Source organism: Lissotriton vulgaris, unplaced genomic scaffold (genome assembly GCF_964263255.1).
Source record: "Lissotriton vulgaris unplaced genomic scaffold, aLisVul1.2 SCAFFOLD_1436, whole genome shotgun sequence".
NCBI classification, from domain to species: domain Eukaryota; kingdom Metazoa; phylum Chordata; class Amphibia; order Caudata; family Salamandridae; genus Lissotriton; species Lissotriton vulgaris.
Window position 1 is genome coordinate 180,575 of NW_028244865.1, and position 21,308 is coordinate 201,882.

At 45.9% G+C, this 21,308-nt stretch overlaps 1 pseudogene; it reads right to left on the reverse strand.

Annotated features, from left to right (window-relative positions):
* Positions 1 to 1,671: 1,671 nt before the first annotated feature.
* On the reverse strand, positions 1,672 to 14,888 carry LOC147666702 (fez family zinc finger protein 2-like; annotated as a pseudogene).
* Between the last annotated feature and the right edge of the window lie 6,420 nt (positions 14,889 to 21,308).

The following is a 21,308-nucleotide window of genomic DNA, read 5'->3' on the forward strand; positions in this document are numbered from 1 at the left end:
AGTAAAACAATCTCCCCTTTTTAATCTTGGAATCTAGTATTCTTTTCACCTCAAATTCTTCCTCAGAGTTTACTAGAACAGTCACAGATTTGTCCTTAGATTTGGGGGATTTCTTTCGATCAGTAAAACATAAAAAACTGGGTGTAGCTTCAAACCCTTGGGAAGTTTGACCTTAACACAAACAGGGTTCACCATCTTTTCCACAGAATAAGGACTTACAAATCTAGGCTGAAATTTCTGAATACCTGAATTCAAGAAGAAAGGGGAATAACCAGTGAATGAGTGTATTGAATTATTATAAGCAAATTCTGCAGTCCAAAGTAAAGCTGCCCAATCCTCCTCCGGATCCATAAGGTAAAGACGCAAGTACTTATCCAAATCGTGGTTCACTCTTTCTGTCTGTCCATCAGTCTCTGGATGTAAACTGGCCGACAAACGGGAATCCACTTCCAAACTCATCAAGAACGATCTCCAAAAATGGGATACAAACTGTGGGCCGATATCGGAAACCACCACTTTAGGGATTCCATCCAATTTCACTATATGCTTTGTGAACAGGGAGGCTAACTGAGTTGCAGTGGGAAGGGCAGCTAATGGATTGAAATGCCTCATTTTAGAAAAATTATCCACCACCACCCAAATAATGGAAAACTCTAACTAGAAGGCAATTCTACGATAAAATCCATAGAGACTGTAAGCCAAGGATAAGGAGCTATTGGCAGAGGCAATAATAGTCCCTGTGGTGCCTGTCTACTGACCTTTCCCTTCTGGATACCTGGTAGAGATTATACTTTGATTTGCTTAAGTATAGATTGTTTTCTCCACTTTAGTCTTAGATTGTCGTATTTATTTTGGTCGGGCGGTAAGGTCATGATCGGTGAGCAGGAATTAGAAGATCCCTAGAGGTAGGGCGTCATCCATTATGGATGGGAGCGCCCGGGGGGAGGCGGCCATTGGCCCCTCAAACGGGGAGGCGGTCCCCTCTAAGGATGGGGACGCCAAAAGGGAAGGCGGCCATAGGCCCCTCCCTGGGGAGGAGGGGCTAGGGCCCCTCCTGGGAATTTCCCGGGGCCAGGACATCTGCGACGGCAGATGTGGTAAGTTGTGTGGGGTGGGAGGGGGGTCTACGCTACCTTCTAGACACCTCACACGAGTCCTCGGACGACCACTAAAGATGGCATCGAGCTAACAGGGGGCCCCCGCTAAGACAAGGGAAATTGGAAGTTGGCACAGAGGTACAGTCCACTGTGCGACCGCCCCTCACAAGTGAGGGGGGAGTTCTGGTATTGGGGACCTGACACCGGTTACGACCTTGCCGTTGGCCCAAAATGTTAGGATGTACAATTTCAAAGTTTGAGTAATGCATTTGCAGGATGTTTAGTATCGGCTAGGAGAACCTTTGTATTAGAGATGTGTTAAGGTCAGCCAAGAACATCGTAATGTGTAAATGAAATTGTACATGATATGAAACTGTTATTTTAACGTTTTAATTTTGTTTCATATTTTTAATAAATACGGCCGGGAGGGTAACTCCCCGCCTTCCACAAGTTCAGAACCGTTTCCGTCTTCCCATCCTTGGGGGATTGTGTTGAGAGGGGGTGGCGGGTATCTCAGCCATATGATCTTTTTAACAATTCCAAGATTTCTCCGCCCCTGGTTATCTTGAAACAACTAGATGGCTTCTTGTTGCAAATTGAGATCAGGAACATACAACTTTCCTTGGAAGTAAGGATTTCCTTGCTTGAGTACTCGACCTGGACCTTCCAAAATCCACTTCTGAATTTCTGCTGGTGACACACTAGTCTTGAGTTTGTCTTCCAGTTCTCGGTACACAATCATTCCTACAATTTTTTCTTGTGGGTTTATAAGGCCTTCTTTTGGAACTTCTTGTTCTTCTGCAGTGTGCAAACAGGATAAAGCATCGGCCTTACCATTTGCTGAACCAGGCTCATAGGTCAAAACAAAGGCATAGTCGGCAAAGAAAAGTAACCACCTTAATTGTCGTAGAGTGAGTGTTCAAGCTGAATTGAGAAATTGTAAATTATGATGATCTGTAAAAACTGTGATCCCATGTTTGGTCCCCAACAAATAGTGTTTCCACTCTTGGAATGCATATTTTACTGCTAACAATTCTTTGACAGCTATGGAGTAGTTGACCTCAGCCGCTGTTAACTTACGGGAGCGAAATTCCACTGGATGCAACTGGCCAGTTTCCTTATCCTTTTGGGAGAGAATTCCTCCAATGGCCAAATTGGAAGCATCAGCCTCAACATAAAAAGGATCCTCCGGATTCGGATGAGCCAATACTGGGGCTGAAATGAAGGTGTTCTTCAGTAGTTGGAAAGCATTCTCAGTTTCTTCGTCCAAGATAAACGTTGCCTTCTTTTTCAACCAGCGTGTGATGGGACTAACCTTCTCAGAGAAATTGAGAATGAATCGCCTGTAAAAAATCGCAAATCCCAAGAAACTTTGTATCTCTTTGACAGAGCAAGGAACTGGTCAGACTTTAATTACTCTTACTTTTGAGTCATCCATCGACACGCCTTCTGAGGAAAGGATAAATTCCAAGAGCTCCACACGACTGGAATGAAAAACACATTTCTCTAATTTAACATACAATGGATTCTCCAACAATCTTTCCAGGATTGATCGAACATGAGAAACATGCTCTTCCAAATTTGCATAGAAGATCAAGATGTCATCTATGTAAACTACTGTGAAGTGATCGAAAAATTCTCGCAAAATATAATTCACAAAATTCTGAAAGGCAGGAGGAGCATTACACAGGTTGAATGGCATGACCTGGTATTCGAACAGACCGAATCGAGTTCGGAAAGTGGTATTCCACTCATCTCCCTCAGCCATGCGGACCAGATGGTAGGCCCCTCTTAAATCCAACTTTGCATAGATGCGGGCATTCTTGACCTGATCGAGAAGTTCCGAGATCAAGGGTTAAGGGTATCAATTTCTCTTAGTGACTTGGTTCAAAGCTCGATAGTCAATGTAGAGTCTTAATTTTCCATCTTTTTTAGGAATAAAGAACAACGGGCTAGAAACTGGAGACGAATGAATCCATTGGCTAAGTATCTATCCAGACAATCTTTTAGATGTTTATTTTCAACTTCTGATAATGCGTAAATACAACTGCAAGGTAACAACGCACCGGGTTCTAGGTCTATTTTGCAGTCATATTCCCGATGCAGAGGCAGTTTCTCAGCCTCTTTCTCATCAAAAACAGCTGTTAAATCCTTATAATTCTCCAGAATCCTCTGAATTTCCACTGCAAAAATCATGTGTGCCTGATCTACAAGGAGGACCGATGGAGACTGCAATGTGCTTGCAGCTCGAGAGTCATAGCAATGTTTCAGACAATACTCAGCATCCAAATCAATGGTTCTTTTTGCCCAATCAATCTTCAGGTTGTGTTCTGTCAGCCATGGTAGGCCCAAAATCAATTGAAACTGCGGGGCATCAATGAGACTAAAGCTCAAAATACTTAAATGTATCCCTGGTCCAACCAGTTTAATTTGTTCTTTATCATGGATGTTTGGATTAGAAGCAAGATTGGTACCATCCACAGCGTGAACCGGTTCCGGCTTCTCCTTCTGAAAAAATGGATTCCTGGAGCCTTTGCAAATTTGATGTTGCGAAAATTTCCGGTGGCCCCTGAATCCACCATGACCTAGACCTCGTCCACCTCTACTCCTCGAAATTCTATCAAGCTGGAAATTATGAGATGAGGTGCTGAAGATTGCAATGTATTCGCTAAAGACTGGGAACTTGGAGTTTTCTCCCCATCAGCATCCACCAGAGCAACTCTATCTACTGGTGGGGCCTGTCTTTTACCCAAGTATTATTTTACAAAATGACCCACACCTCCACAATACAAACATAGTTTCCCACTTCTTCTCTTCTTTCCTTCTTCTTTGGCTAGAGGTCCCTGCACTGAACCAATCTGCATAGGTTCCTCCCCAGATGCCACTTCACTAGATTTAGTTGCTTCTGTCCTAGAGCAATCAAAACCGGGAGGGTAAAGGTCCAATCTCGTTTTGATGCTCACTTCTTCTCTCAAACTGTCTCTGAACGATTTGCAGAACCAGATCAATTAATTCAGACAACTCTGTGGGTCTCTTGGGAATTTGGGCTAAGCCATCCTTCAACTCATCCTTTAACCCTATGTGAAAGATGGCAGTTCTCTTAGACTCAGGCCGATTTGTTTCCACTATCAGCTTGTTAATTTTCGCTAGATAGGCCACCAATTCTCGATTTCCCTGTTTTAGATCTAGCCGTTCATTGTCGGTAGTTTGTGAGACGGCTCTCCGATCAAAAATACGCATAAACTCCAATTTGAATTCCTCCTAATTATACAGGATTGGATCATTGGTGTTCACTAAAGGCATGGACCAAGCAGCGGCATCTCCACTCAGGTAGGACAGTACGAAAGCTACCTTGGATTAGTCTTCCTTAAAGATATAGGCCTACACCGAAAATGAAAGGAACACTGCATGAAGAAAACCTGCACCTTATGTGGGTCCCCATGAAACCTTTCTGGAGGGGCCAAGGGAATGGTTGGTAAGATGGCATGGATAACTTGGGTTGGTAACTCCGCGGCTGAAGGAAAAGGGGAAAAAGACTGGGACTTAGGTTCGCTAGTACTAGAACTGGTACCTGCAGTGAATTCCTCAAACCTCTGGTGAAGAAAACTGGCCTCCTGACTAGATTTCCTAACCTCCTCCCTAGTCTCACTCAGCTGTTTCTTTTACCCTTCCAGAACCAATGCCAAAGGCTTGACATCAATTCCTTGCGCCATTCTGCTCAAGTGACTGAATAGAAGGGCACTTTAATCTGTTGACAGTACCTGATACTTGAGCCTCTATGGGAGCAGAAGGGCTAAACCAACTTCAAGATGAATTTTTTTACCAACTCCCACACCCCACTGCGCACCAGAAAATCTCTGACCAGGGGAGAGGGGGAAAGGGGAATTGGAGAAAACAGAGAGACTGCCACAGCGCTGCTTACAGAGCTCTTCCTTACCGATTTCCCTGCAACTGTAATTAAGAGGTACAAGATTACTCAAAGCCCACTGAACATACAATACGAGTGCTATCAGTCTACTCTATGACTTTCTATACCTGTCTGTTACTGTGGTCTAGCTTCTCTCTGGATAAGCTGTTAAATGAGTAGAGCCTTTTTTGAATTATCACTAGCAATTCTTCTTTTGGTTACGAGTTCCAGACGATGCTGATGTTCTGCACTGCTGAATGTCGGTAAGTACAAAATATATATATATATATATATACATATAATAATTAATTAATTGTGCGTTTGTAACGCGCTAGAATCGACTCCCAAAGGAGTATCCCCGCGCAGTAGACCACTGGGGAGCCCGTCCTGGCTTTCCCTGTGAGATGGTCCCTACTGGGTATCTCCAAGGTGAAACCAGGCATCCCCGGCTAATGTGGGGGGCCGTTGTGGAGATGAGGCAAGCTAATGCCCAGATTTGCCGAGTAATATCCCTGGTTAGAGTAGGCACCGAGATGAGAATTATCAAGTCCGCTGACCCTGGTCCACGACCCTGCTGCGTCGGGAATTGAACCCTGGTCCCGAGCCGTCCTCTGCTCTCGGGTCTGCCGCCTCTAACCAGTGAGCCACACCACTTCACTATCAGTGAGCCACACCACTCCACTATATATATATATATATATATATATATATATATATATATATATATATATATATTCACTGAAAAAACTATAGGTTTCACACCAGTTATAGTTAGGAATTAGCATTTAAAAAACCTATTAAATTCAATGAAAACCCATTGGTTTCACACCAGTTATAGTTACCTGGAAATTTTATTGACATAAAACCATTGAAATTCCCACGTTATAGTTAGTTGGACTCACTATAACTTGCGCGCCTGCAATGCACTGCTGATGATGTCACATATTACATCACTCATAACATGGTCAGTGGCATCACTCATGACATCACTGATGACACCATCCAGTGAATGTGTGTCTTTCTGAAAAATACATTTGTTTTATACATGTATTTGTAAAGGTCGATGGAAGAATAAATGGTTAAATAAGTGTGTAAATGAATGTTTTTTTAAAAAAAAGATTTGTTAACTACCTTAATAAGTGTATCTTAGTGAATACATATATTAGTGAGTAACTTTTAAATATTGAAATATATGTATCAGTGTTTCACTTTGTGTATAAGTGGCTGCATGGGTTGGTGACTGACTCACTGTTTGCATGTGTTTTGAAGACAGCATATGTGCAGGACTGTATGGGTGGATGAGTGTGTATATGTGTGTGTTAGTGAATTAATGACTGTCTCACTAGTGTCTTTATCAGTAACTACATATGTTTTAATCTATTATATGTGAGTATTGATGTATATAAGTGAGTATATGTCAGAGCGAGAGATTGTAAGAGTTCCTGTTTAAATAAGTATGTGTTTCTATAAGTGATTGTTTAAGTATGTGTAAATTTCCATAGAAGTAAAGTGGTAGTGTTTGTATAGTTCTATATGCAAATAAATGGATGTTCAATAGTTTATTTGCATGTGTGAGTATGTGTGTGAGTAACTTTTGGATGACTGTCGGTGTGTAACAGGATGTATAGGTGTATCACTACATATGATGAGTGAGTATATGTATGAGTGACTATATAGAACTGTTGGTGAATGAGCGGATGTGTATATAGATGGTGGAATTACTGAATTGGTTGTTGTAACTGGTATGGGTATCTCCATTTTTTTGAAAATGTTAATTTCTATTTTTGAATATGTGTTTTAAGGGTTACATTACACTGAAATGAGGTCTGTCACTCTGTCACAAGGATGGTGTCATCAGTGATTTCATGAGTGATGTCACTGACCATGTCATGAGTGATGTCATATGTGACATCATCAGCAGTGCATTGCAGGCGCGCAAGTTATAGTGAGTTCAACTAACTATAACGTGGGAATTTCAATGGTTTTATGTCAGTAAAATTTCCAGGTACCTATAACTGGTGTGAAACCAATGGTTTTTTCAGTGAATTTAATAGGTTTTTTAAATGCTAATTCCTAACTATAACTGGTGTGAAACCTATGGTTTTTTCAGTGAATTTCATAGGTTTTTTAAATGCAAATTGCCTTTCTATATCGAGTTTGTAACCTACGATTTTTTTTTATTTGATGATTTATGTGGGTATTAATTAGTAATATTTTTTTTATAATAATATTTTTTGTAATTTTTTTATTATTTTTTTTGGGGGCGCTCTGGGTCCGCACTCCGGTAAGCTCTCCGGAAAGCGCACCCAGAGCGCTACTTGCGTTCGTGTAAAAAAATATGAATGCAAAGTAAATAATAAGGCAAGACATTTAGTACCATAAATATAAAAGCAGTTTTTTTGAATAAGGAAATGAAAATAATTTTGCATTTCCGTGAAACTATCAAAACATCACTTCGGTGCTCCGCGCAAGCGCCCCCGGAAGCGCCTACGTTCGCGCTGCGTATGCGCCTCGAAAGCGCCTACGTTCGCGCCTACGTTCTCGCCGTGTATGCGCCCCGGAAGTGCCTACATTCGTGCCGCGTATGCGCCTACGTTCGCGCCGCGTATGCGCCCCGGAAGCGCCTACGTTCGCGCCGCGTATGCGCCCCCGAAAGCGCCTACGTTCGCGCTGCGTATGCGCCCCCGGAAGCACTCCGGCGCGCGCAGCGTCATCGCGTCAAGTCATGTGACCTTAAAATAACACTTTTCATTGGTTGCTAACAGTTTTTTTTACAAAGAATAAAATCCCCACCCATTTCCTTCACTTCTTCTTTCACTTTTGTCACTGAAAGACCTGCCTTTTTGCTCTTGCATATTTCTTGGTTAATCATGGCTGCCAGACCATCCAGCAGTGAAGATGAGCCAGAATTCATCGATGAAGAGCCTCCTCAACCAAAGGTGAAAGAGCATTTCATCTGGAATTTTTTTTCCATACCAGAAGGACTGAAAAAGGTGAATGCTACAAAAGTGGAGTGCAGGATCTGCAAAAAAGTCCTGTCACGGGGTGACCCCAAAAAGAAATATTCTTTTGGGAACTTCACAATGATACGCCATGTGAAGAGGAGGCACCCCCAGAATTTTGCCCGGGAAAGTGTCAGGGCTCTGGCACAAGAGGTTCCCAGTGATGGGGCCTCTACATCCACCGGAGGAGCAACTACTTCTGTGAGGGGGCGATCGCAGGAGCTGGTTCCAAATATTCAACCTGCATTCAACAAAGGTGTCCTGAAATGCAGATACTGTGATCAACTCCTTACCTTTGGGGAGCAAAGTGTCCTGCTCATGGTTCGAGCATTAGAGAACCATTGCTGCCGTTCCCAGCCCTAATTTTTTTTGTTTTTTTTTGCTCCTGTTGAGCAGTTTCCATTCCCTAATTTTGTTTTTGTTTTTTAAAAAGAAGAAAAAAAAAAGTTCTTTTCAGAACTACCTCCAATTCTCATCAAAGAGCTATATTCTTAAAAAAATGAAAAAGAGTAAGTGAAGTGAAGTGCATTGATAATGGAAAGGAAAATGAGTAAGAAAGAACAGAAAGGTATGAGAGGAAAAAGGAAGTGAAGTAGGGGGATTGAAAGAAGGTGAGTGTTGGGAAGGAAAGTAAGGAGAAGGAGAGTGAATATGGGGAATGTGGATATTCAAAGAAAATGTTGAAAAGGAACTGGGGTGTGGAAGGGTAAGAAAAGATGCATTGCTGGAGTTGCATCATTTTTGTGACACACTGCAGCAATGCATCACTTTTGCGCTTACAGATACGTCTGAAATACTGACGTATCTGTAATTACTTCCGACATAATATGTCATATATTTAATATAACGCATGAGTAGAAGACTGAAGGCCTCATTTATGAGGCCATGCTTCACTTTAACGCCACCGGTGCGTCACTTTTTGTGACGCACCAGTGCTGTAAATAATGCATCTTATTCAGTCATATTTACAAAGTGACGCATCTAGGTAGATGTGTCACTTTGTTAGCCCCTGCGCCACATTATACCTACGTCAGGTGTAATGAATGCAAAAGGGACGTATTGACGCAAGAAAGGGTCGTAGAGGTGACGCAGTGAAACCTATGAGATATCACTGCGTCACTTTTATGACGCTGTTGCTTCCAAATCTTACGCCTGTTTCACAGCAGGCGTGCAGGCCCTTTCACATGGGGCCTGGCCCCATGTGAAAGGCTGCATTGCTGGAGTTGCATCATTTTTGAGACACACTCCAGCAATGCATCACTTTTGCGCTTACAGATACGTCTAAAATACTGACGTATCTGTAAGAACTTCCGAGATAATACGTCATATATTTAATATGAGGCATGACTAGAAGACTGAAGGCCTCATTTATGAGGCCATGCGTCACTTTAACGCCACTGGTGCGTCACTTTTTGTGACGCACCAGTGCTGTAAATAATGCACCTTATTCAGTCATATTTACAAAGTGACGCATCTAGGTAGATGCGTCACTTTGTAAGCCCCTGCGCCACATTATACCGACATCAGGTGTAATGTATGCAAAAGGGACGTATTGACGCAAGAAAGGGTCGTAGAGCTGACACAGTGAATAAACTGGGTTTTCCCCATGCTATGCTCCCCAGTCCACTCCCCGGAGTGCGTACCGGGCGCTCCCCACGCACAAATCGAATTTCTTTTTTTTTTTGCCCCGCGGGACCCTATTATAGCCCCCACATCAAACCTAGGGGGTCAGGGGGGGTCTACCCTGCCCCTTTATGGTCATTTACCCCTTTTTTTTTGGCCACCTCTTGTGTCTCGATCCTACCGAGACACAAGATGGCGGCCACTCCGGACTGTTTTGAATGTTTACAGACACCCGTGAGCCAATCAGCTTTCCGCGCGCAAGTCGCGTGTCGCGCCTGGTGAGCGCACCGGGGCACGCCTATACATATATATATTTTTTTGAACCTAAATTACTCAAAATCCACTGGAGCACATATCTTGAGACATAGCAAAGGCACATCGGTCTACCAGTCCCTACAATTTTGCCAAGTTTGGTGGAAAACCATTCAGTCGTTCGGGCTAAAAGTGAGTTTGACCGCCCTATGGAAATTAACATGGGGAAAACACGTTTTGGGACCCCCCTTTTATCTTGGCCCCCGCTTGACGAATCCCTCCGAAACTTTCAAGGAAGGACCAGACCTCCGCGAGGCAAATTTGAGGAAATTTTCAGGCAGATTCGTCAACCGGCGCCAAAGTTATTCCAAATAGAATTTTGAGATTTTGCATTGAAAAAAATCCGAACAATAACTACCTACTGGCGACCGCCAGTAGGTATATATAGTTAGGACCTAGTTTCCATAGGAAATCCACAACATTCTATTGGGAATAACTTTGGCGCTGGTTGATGAATCTTCCTAAATTTCTCAAAGAAGATGGCCCGCTCCGCTCCTCTCCTTCCCTGAAAGTTTTGGGTGGATTAGTGAAGTGGGGGCTGAGAAAAAAGGGGGGTCCCAAAACATCCCCATGTTAATTTCCATAGGACCTTTAGACACGGCTATAGCTTGAACCGCTGAACGGAATTACATCAAACTTGTCAAAATGGTAGAGTCTGGTACGCAGATCACGCTTTTGGTTAAATAGTGTAAATCCCTCCAGTGGTTCCTGAGAAAATGAAAAGAGAAAAAAATTATATATCTGTAAGCGCGCAACCCGCGATTTTTCGGGAAAAAAAATTTGGGGGGTGCTTGGGGGGCTTCTGTCTTTTATTTTAATGTCTTTATTTTAATCTCGAGGGTGCCCACCCCTCGTTTTACCCCGAGATCACCGCCGCGGCCCGAGCCGCCTCAAGATGGCCACCGCCTGATTGTGGGCGGGGCCGGGAGTACGTGGTTTCCACTTCCCCCTGCCTGGGGGAAGCCTTCAAAGTGCCCGCCGGTCTCCCGTGCCGAGGGGGAGACTGGGTGATGCTGCCGGCTGGTGCGGGGCTGACCTTGTGCCCCTTGCTATACAGTACACAGAGAACTGCTGTGGTGGGGCAGGCTGCACCTTGACCACCTCCTGGCAGCTTTTGCTGTCTGGCCACCAAGAGGAGGACTGCGAACGTGGCCACGCCGGGCCCGGGGGTCGGGGTCCGGCGGCGGCCGAGGAGTGTGTCTGTCGTCGGCACGTCGACTGGAGTGGACAGAGCAGCCTCATGACAAGTTATACACAGAAATTAAGTCACAGTTTTTAAAATACTGAGTATAACGCACTCAAAAGCAGGCCACAGTAAAAACAATTCAGGTTTGTTCAATTACAAAACAGGGTTGTAATCATATAAAATCGAATCGAATGTGCAAGTAGAAAATAGATAGAGAGCCTACCAAGCGCTGCACGTCTGCTCCCTTTCACCCCCCGGCCTGAGCTGGGACATCAATGAAGGATAGGAATGAGTAGCAGCGTTTACACTTGGCTACCACTTTTTGTAACCCTACTGCTGACACTGATACCCCTCGTCTAAAGAGTCATGATGGCAAGGCAGCAATAACGTTCACTAATTTGCATGTCTTGCTCAGTGCATAGCAGCTTAACAGCAAAACGTAAGTTCTTGAGGTGCATAGTTTATGGCAAGCATCAGCCGTGTGATGTCATCAATGCTCATAGGGTGTATGATGTCACTTCTGCTACCCATGTCGTTTTGTTGAAAAAGATTCATCATCACGGCGATTGACAGTAGACTCCTGACACTAATTAATGCCAAAAATCCACCTTCTTTTAAAAGATGGAGGCCACACAAGCCGGTATATACCAACCTTTTCCGTCTCTTCCTAGATGTACCTGTTTCGCTCCGTAGCAATCCAATTACTCCCCCGACCCCTTCTTGCTTCTCCTTTTGCCTGCCTTCTTTTTTCTTTAATCTGTTTACTTCAGTTTTATGTATCAGTTCTGTTCTTATTGTGAAGCGCTCGGACACCTTCGGGTAAAGTCCACGCTATATAAAAATGCATAAATAAATAATAATACCTTGAAAACATATTTTGAGTGTATGCTATTGCGGGTGGCAGCTTTCACAGCCCAGCGGTCGGAGGGTGCAGGCGGCGAGGGTAACTTTAAGTGGTGCAGGGAACAGTCACAGGACCGTCCTTAGGCTGCACGAGTGGGCGGCGCGGCTTCGCACACAGTTTCTGTTCTCACCGCGCGATGATGTATGCCCTGAATTACTGTCGTGATCTGACTACCCCGTCACCCACGACCCATCCGCCACACTGATGGTGCCTCAACAGGCCCTGTAGCGCTGCAGTGAGTGCAGCAGAACTAAGGGCGTAATAAAAATGCAGGGCCTGCGCCAGTCCTTGACTCGAGGCCTAGGACATGGAGGCCTCTGCTCACGGGGTGGGAGGAGGTCGTGGCGGCTGTCTGGCCTGTACCGTGACAGCACTGCAGTGTTCCCCACGCCACAAGTAAGTGTCTCACACTGACCACCTTTAAGTAGCAAGCAGTCGGTTGTTTCACACAAATAGTTGCTTGTACTACGGTCTCACTCCATTCGCTGCTTGGCATTGAAAGATACCAGCTCCTCTTCATCGGATGCTGCTGCTCACAAATATCACTGCCTTACTGTTGTTGTACTAAGCGATTGATTCACTAATGGACATTATTACTGTATAACCTACTTCTTTTGTTAATGTTTGAATTCTAGCATTGTATGTGACTGTTTATAATCATCCTAAAAAATGGACATAAATGTGTGCGCCTTATAAAAATACACATAAAGAAAACATGTATTCCCTCCTTCCTCCTCCAGCCCCAAGACCTAAGCCTCCATTTCTGTAACGTCAGGCCATCTCCTGTAGCACTATCTCTGCTGGAGGGCGGCTAGAGTACTGCAGGGGAATCCTGAAACCTTTCACCATCTCAGTCGTGTTCTGTTTGCAGTGCAGATGGGGAGTTTCGTACATTTACACCCGAGTATTGGCACAGGCAGCCAGGGCCCATAGGAACTGCTGGAGCTAAGAAGGGGCACAGGCAGTGAGGGTTTCCAGGTAGGCGCACTGTTAGAACTGAATTGAAACACCCACAGGCCGGGCTGTATCTGCATACATTACAGTTTTAAAATAACTCTTAACATTATTACCCAGATCTGTAGTGTTACTTTATAAAAAGATTGTTTTATTTGATTATTGTATTTAACATTGCTTCTCTGCTTATAACATTCTAGTTATTAGTCACCATATATGACTAGGCAAAACGTTTGCTTTCTTGCACCTGTGCATGTAGATTACTCTGAAGATCTATGTCTGTGAAGGGAGATTATTGTAAGTATATGCTATTTTAATAGTACAAACCAAGACAAGTGGAGTGATGTACATGGTCAAGGCACGAGAAGACAGCAAATGATGGGAGAGGTACCTGGGTTCTGTGAGGAGACATGTAATATTACTGCATTGTGCTGTCCTGTTCTTTAAAAAGGTGCGTGTACAACTCTTTCCTCAGTTGGAGTAGTGTTGAGGCAGTCCTGATGGATACAGGGATGTTTTCCAGACCCTTCATGCATAGATGGAGAAAGTCAATTTCCTGTTTTATAACTCTTTAGAGTTTTTGGTCACCACTCTTTCAGCTTAACTATGTCTGTTTGAATATAAGATCCTAAAGCCGATCTCATTGCTCAAATAGATGAATTTCTGATATTTATATGTTTCCCTCATCTTCATTGCTTGATTTTGCAGGCCGCGAGGAATGTCACTCATAGTTGGTGAAATGTCACTCATAATTACACTGAAATTATGAAAATGTCACACATAGCAATCTGAAACCTTGGCAGCTATGGCGGGCCCTTACCATGCTCTGCACCCAGAGCACTGTCCTGGGGTCTGTTACTAAATCCTGGACAAGCATAACTGTCCTGGGGCACTTGCAACACTCTGTACCCAGAGCAATGACCTGCACACGGAAAACTGTACTGGTGGGTCCTTGCATGCTCTGTACCCAGAGTACTGACCTACCGTCTCCTACTACACCCTATACCCAGAGAACCGTTCTGGTGGCCCTTACCATACTCTGTACCCAGAGCGCTGACCTGGCGTCCCTTACAGCACCCGGTACCCATAGAAGTGCTCTGGGGGTCCTTACCTTGCCGCAGACGTCACACGTGAAGTTCTTCGGTTTCCCATCCGGGGCAGTGGAGCTGAGTTTGCTGTGACTTTTGACCCCGTTCCTGTCCACGGAGAAGGCCGTGTTCTCCTTCATAACCTGGTCCAGCTGCCCCGGCAGACGCTCCTTGTGCGGGTACTGAAGGTTCGAGAACTTCTCCGCTGCCAGGCTCGCCAGCTTGGCATTTTCCAACAAAAGCAGTTTCTGGTGGGCGGACAGGGAAGCCTGGGACTGAGCGTTCAAGATGCCGGAAGGGAACAAGTGCCCACTGAGGAGGTCGTGCGGGTGGTACGACGAGTCTACGTAGTTAAAATAGTACAGGGACCCGTTTGCGGGCATCCCCATGGCCTGGTTTATCACCTGCGGCTTGATTACTCGGCTGGTGGGCAGCACGGACTGCCCAATGTTTAAGCCGCTCTTGCAACAAATGCCACAGTTGGACTTGCACAGCGAGCTGCAGACGGCGCCCCTCAGGCTCGACTTCCAGAGCTCGGAGTAGTTCAGGAGAGACTTGGGGTGCATCTCGTAGCCCACGGGCTGCATGGGCAGCATGCAGGGGACGGGGGCACACAGGCTGGGCGCCTTCTAGGACTCGGGCTCCGTGCCCAGCCTGTGCTCGTGGAAGGTGGCTAGCCAGGGCTCTGCGCTCTTTGCCATGATCCTGTCGATGGAGAACACCAGGGTCTTGGGAGTGCCGGTGCCCGGGCTCCTGCCCTCGTGCCGGGGACAGGAGGGCACCACGATGGGCTCCATGGACGCCGAGCTCGCCATCCTCGCAGGGACTGGTTCCTTGGTCACTGCGAACTAATCTGCATTCCGGGGAAGCCGGTGCACGCACCACTCAAACGAGCACCCAGCCGGTGCTGTGCCACCCATTTACATTCAAATGAACATACCCAGGAACAATGCCACCCGGGGGGCCTGATTAGTGCTCCTTAAGTGGTGCACACAAAGTAGCAGGCATGCTCGACCTTGTTAGGGAGCACCCAGCGATCTGCAGTGCCCGGCTCCTCACACGGGAAGCGTGACTGGGGGGGTGGGGGGACTCGGAAGTGCCTGGTGCCACCAGAGCTGCTAGGAGATGCACTCCGGGAAGACTGCCTGGCTGCACTGTCACTTTGTGATTGCCAGCATCTTCACCAGTGCCACATCGCCGTCTTGTGCAGGAAGCTGACATCACGTGGAGTCACGGCAGGCAGAGTGTGGCATGGGAGGGCCACTGTGCAGCAGCTCAGATCACCAGCAGCAAGCGCGGCTGTCACAAGCCACAGTGCGTGACTAGTCAACAAGCTGAGCAGGCGGCGCTATCTGCAGAGACAGCAGGCGGGCAGGGCTGCGCACCTGGGAGCCACGTGCGAGTCCGGGAGCCTACGGGACAGTCACACTAGAGCGCACGCGGCCACTTTTGATAATCGAGAAGTTGTTTTCAAACAACTTGAAAAGTGAGCCAGTAAAGTGGCTATCAGTTTAATGGAAATGACAATGTACCAGAATATATATCTGCTTATCTAATGGCTTTTCCTGATGCTGTACAGTGTTGCGGTGCTGGAGAAGATATACGATTTTTCCAATAGTGTGCAACATCGGTAAATAAAAAGACATGATGCCACTGGTCGCTTTATTCCACTGACGCATGAAATCACCACACTGTATGCGCATTCCAGCCAAATGATCCCCTCCCCCATGGTGGGTCTCTGTTCTTTGGAATCGGACCACAGCTCTGAATCTTTCAAGAAGTGTACCATTAGGCTTTCAAAGGCAATCTGAGATCGCCAAGCTATACTTCACCAAACACCGTATGGAGTCATGTAAGCCCATTCCTGCTAGTGGTCCAGAGTACGATCCCTTTCCTGCTATTGGGGTTTTTCATGCAACAGGCTTCGTTGCAACCCCTGCCTTAGTAAACTATAGTGGAGAATGACTGAATAACTATGATTGAGAATGGTTCTGTATAAGAAAGAACATATTCCTTTCTGTTCTCCAGAACAAATTCCTTTCTGTTCTCCAGAACAAATGCCTTTCTGTTCTCAATGCACCATGGACTAGTAAAATGTTGTTGTCTTGCTGGAGAGAAGTGTGGGGAATCCTTATAAATCTTTGGAAGACACACACACACACACACTCACACACACACACACACACATATATATATATATATATATACATATATATATATATATATATATGTATATTACCTACTGGCTATCGCCAGTAGGTATATATAGTTAGGATTTATTCCCTATGGGATTTTTGAAAATTCTATGTCTAATAACTTTGGCGTTTGTGGACGGAATCGGCTGAAATTTTCAGGAAAATGGCACATTTTGTTTCTGAGCAGCCCTTGAAAATTTGGGGGGGTTTTGTCGAGGGGGGGCCGAGAAAAAAGGGGGGTCCCAAAACGCGTTTTTCCCATGTTAATTTCCATAGGGCGGTTGGACTCACTTTTAGCTCGAACGGCTGAATGGATTTGCACGAAACTTGGCAAAATTGTAGGGACTGTTAGCCCGATGTGCCTTTGCTAGGTCTCAATATATGTGCTCCAGTAGTTTTTGAGAAATTAACGTTCAAAACAAGATATATATCTGTAACAGCGCTCCGGGCTGCGCTCCGGTTCGCTTACTTTTCGCGAAACGGAACTTTGCGCGCAGAAAGCTGATTGGCTCTCCGGTGTCTGTCAACATTCTAAACAGTCCGGAGCGGCCGCCATCTTATCTCTCGGTAGGATCGAGAGAGAAGAAGAGGTGAAAAACGAAGGGGGAATTTAATGAAAGGGGGCAAGGTATACCACTCTTGACCCCCTAGGAATGTTGTTGGGGTTATTAAAGGGTCCCGTGGGGAAAATAAAAAAAAATGATTTTTCACGGTAGAAGCGCTTCACGGGCCGCGAACTGGGCCGCAAACTGGTAGCGAAACGGGAATTCGCCATTTTGTGCTTCGTTTAATTAAATTACTAGGTATAAGGGGGTGCGGGAGACGTATCCTAATCCCCTATGTTTCCTGAGGGTGGCTGAGGAGGCTCATATATGTTGATACATCTCTTCCAGCGGCTGTGCGTGAGCTTTTTTTTTTTGCTGCGTGACGTCTGTTAACGTTCGATTCGATGGAAATCAGGAAGTGTTGACCGCCAATTTGTCACTGCGATAAAATATTTTGTTATAAATGAATCCTTATTGATAAACATTGTCTGCGCCATCTTGCCTTTTTTCCAATGCCACAATTTTGTCGTGCACGGCAGCCATTTTAGATGCCAGGCTGGTCCCAGGCTATCACCTACCCCTGCGGATGTAGTTTATGGCCCCAGCTGTAGAGAATCCAGACATGCCAACCCTCTCGATTCAGGCGTGAGACTACTGATTTAAGTGCTAGTCTCCCGCCTCCCGATTTCTGCAAGCAAAAACCCGGGGGCATATTACCAACAACTAGCGTTAATTTTTGTCTCTAACTTGTTTAGAGACAAAAATTATCGCCGCACATCGGCGATTTTTATCGCAGATATATCTTGCTATTAGCAAGGTTTATCGCAAATGCGATAAAAAACGGCCGCAATGCATGAATATCGCAGAAAAGTCAGCGATATTCATGTATTATCGAGCAAATGCTCTTAGCCATGTTATCCACCTCCCATTGGATAACATGGCTAAGAACTGCTCAGGTCAGGTGTTAGCTTTTGGAGATATTCGCGCTTAGCGCGAATATCTCCAAAAGTTGGTAATAGGAGATAGCGATGTTAGGGACTGTTTCCAGTCGCTAACATCTTGGCACGCCCACTTTGCATGTCATTAGTGATAAGTATCACTGACATGCAAAGCGGGGCCCAAGATGGTCGCTATCTCCTTTTAGCTGTCACTAACTGGTGTTAGCGACAGCTTGGTAATAGGGAGATAATTTTATCTCCGCTTTCTTGGCTTTTAAAGCCAAAAAAGCGGAGATAAACCCCCTTGATAATATGCCCCATGATTCCTCGGGGGTTTCAGCTGACAGGGCTTGGTATTGTGTTACGTGGTAATTCTTCCAGGAAACGTCAGAGGGTCGATGCAGGGGTTCTAGAAGGGGTGATAAACCATTTAAGCCTCATGAACAAGCGCATGGTCTTTTAAAGATCTGTGAAGTACTCGGGGCGGCGGTGTGTGTGTGTCCTCTTTCAGGAGCGGGCGGGGGGGGGCACTGCCAGCAACTTCCAGGCCAGGCAGTGTTCAACACTTGCATCACCCTTTCTCTGCCTGCTATTGCGCTCCATGCTTCGGAAAGGTAAGAAAAAGAACGTGCATTTGAGTTTGAAATGTCCGATCCTGTAGCAGTACACTTGCAAAGCCCACACATGACAATAACCCGATTCAAGGCCCCATTCACCCATTTTTAAAAAAATATATAACACTCCAACAAAGTAGGATTATAAAACTTTATTAACTTTTAAATATAACTAACGGAACAAAAACTGTAAAAACATTTAAACATTTTTCACAAAAAAAAGCAACAATGGTCAGAAGCTGTCTTTTGTGCGAATAGTCCCAAGGCAGCACAACGTGCTGAGTTCTGGACGGCACCCAGGTGATGTCACCTGGGTGCCGCACTGGTTTTTGGGATCCTACAATGCAGCAAAGAAAAACAGCGTGGGGCGTCCAGGGTGGTGCGGAGGGAGGCCTCGTCAGTAGCGGTCTGTTGTGCGAATAGTCCCAAGGCAGCAGAACGCGCTGAGATGTTGATGGCACCCAGGTGATGTCCAGTAAACTGCCGCACTGGTTTTGGTATCCTACAATGCTGCTCCGAAAATTGGCGTGGGGCGGCCCGGGGGGGGGAGGGCGTGGGGGAGGCGGCGTGAACGGGCCTCCCCAGGTGGCGGTCATCCAGCTGAGTTGCGCCCGCTCTTGCGGCTACAGCGTCTCGCTCACCATGTTGTTGAGTTGCTCCCACTTTTGCAGTGCAGCGATAGGCGGCTGCCACATGACTCTTAAAATGGCGGACGGCTCTTCGGTTTTGGGCCTGGTCCACTAAAATGGCCCTGGGACACCTTGGAACTCGGACGCTTGCCTGCTAGGGCTTGGGCTCCATTCTCGAAAAGCGTCCCCTCAGCCGTGAAGATTCTACAAAAGTCTTGGGGGCCCTCGACTCCTGCAGGCTTCAGGTGGGGAGCGGCTGCCATGATTGCTCGCGGAATGACCACGACAGAGCCACGAGATGGTGGTGCTCTCATGCTGACGCCAGCTTCAGTCTGAATCATCCAGAAACAAGGTGGGGCTTTCATCGTTTGGGAAAAAAAAATGTTCTAAACCAATGAGAAGTGTTATTTTTAGGTCATATGACCAAGCCTTCTATCTTTAGGAAACCAAAAGTAAAATGAACCAATGAAAAGTTTTATAAACAAGTCACATGACCTGTTATGCGGCATAGGGCTACAAAAAGCGTAGAAAATCCGTTGGCACATGAGGCGGCGTCAGTAGCGGACCGATGTGCGAATAGGCCGAAGGCAGCACAACGCGCCGAGATCCGGATGGCACCGAGTTAGTGTCCAGCAAGTTGCTGTACTGGTGTGGCTATCCTACAATGCTGCGCCGAAAGTCGGCGTGGGGCGCCCCGTTGGCCTGTGAGGTCGCGTCAGTCAGTGGGGGCTGTGCGTCTCCCCCAAGATGGAGGCTCCTCGGCTGCAGTGCGACGCCCCTTAGCGTTTCACTCGCCGTCCAACTGAGTTGCGTCCGCACTTGCGGCTACAGTAGGCCGAAGGCAGCACAACGCGCCGAGATCCGGATGGCACCGAGGTGGTGTCCAGCAAATTGCCGCACTGGTGTGGCCATCCTACAATGCTGCGCCGAAAGACGGCGTGTCCAGCTGAGTTGCGGTCACTCTTGCGGTACAGTGACTCGAACGCGCCGAGATCCGGATGGCACCGAGGTGGTGTCCAGCAAGTTGCCGCACTGGTGTGGCCATCCTACAATGCTGCGCCGAAAGTCGGCGTGGGGTGCCCCGTTGGCTTATGAGGTGATGTCAGTAGTGGACCGATGTGTGAATAGGTCGGAACCAGCACAAGGCGCCAAGATCCGAATGGCAAGTCCTGGATGTTGAGTGCCATAGTTGAGAGTTCTGAGCAGTGCTTGTAAGACTGTCTGAAGCTTATTTGCACCTGCTGCAGCTTCACTATTGCCCTGGTGTGGCCAAAGGTCGCACATGACATAGGCGGCCGGCTCCCGAGGTCTGGCAAAACTTTTTTCCTTTTCCTTTCTGCTTCTTGTCCTACAATCCGTTTCATCTGAAGACACGACCAGGTCCCTGAATGTGTGCAGGGGGACGCTATTGATTGAATGAAAATGGCGGCTTGACACAAAGCTGACTCAAGCGTTGCTGTTGATGCTATGCAGACAAAAATTGGTTTTCAGTTTGTACATTCTTCAGGATTTTTTTTTCCATCCAAGGCTGATTGAGAGTTTGTAGAAAAATGGCTTCAGATTTTCCACATACTACTCTTCAACATTCTTCCTAAATGTAACAATGTGAGACTCACTAGGAGAACGGCTGTTTATGTTTCCTTTCAAAATGCTGCCAACAATATTTTCTGAATGGAAGACACCATCTTGTAGCATAAAGGGCCGAAAGGGGTTCTGGTCTGGCCGATGGTTGGTGGAGACATTTTGACTATATCTTGGACCTGCCCGGCCTCGCCCAAAATGGCGCCGGTATAAATGGGACTCGTAACTCATTGTTGTGTACTAGTTGAAAAACCTTGATATCACGAGATATGAATGCAGTTTTGATGCTCATGGCGGGCGGGGACGAGAATTGATTGAATATTTCGACATCCCTATTGATATTAAGTTCTGATGTGTTATTGATTACTGTACTATTGAAAGTTCGAATTAACGTCACCCATGGTACTTGTACGCAAATGTATATCTAGATAACTTTTTTGTAAGTGGCCCTGTCGTATTTTAATTACAAAATGTACGTCCACCGATTCCGCAACTGTTAGACACCTTAGTTCTTGCAACCTAATGGCTCGTTCGTTACGTTCCTCTATAATGTAAATGTCTCCTCATCATATACGATTGCAGTTTGCTCCGTGGCCGGCCCACGTGGTTATAGGCCCGTATTTGTATACTGACATTTTCACAATAAAGGTTTTTAAAACAAAACATGGTAGTAGTATTTACATTAGTAAAGTTTTTACTTTTAGTCACTGTTTTCGAATCAGTAAAAGGCAAG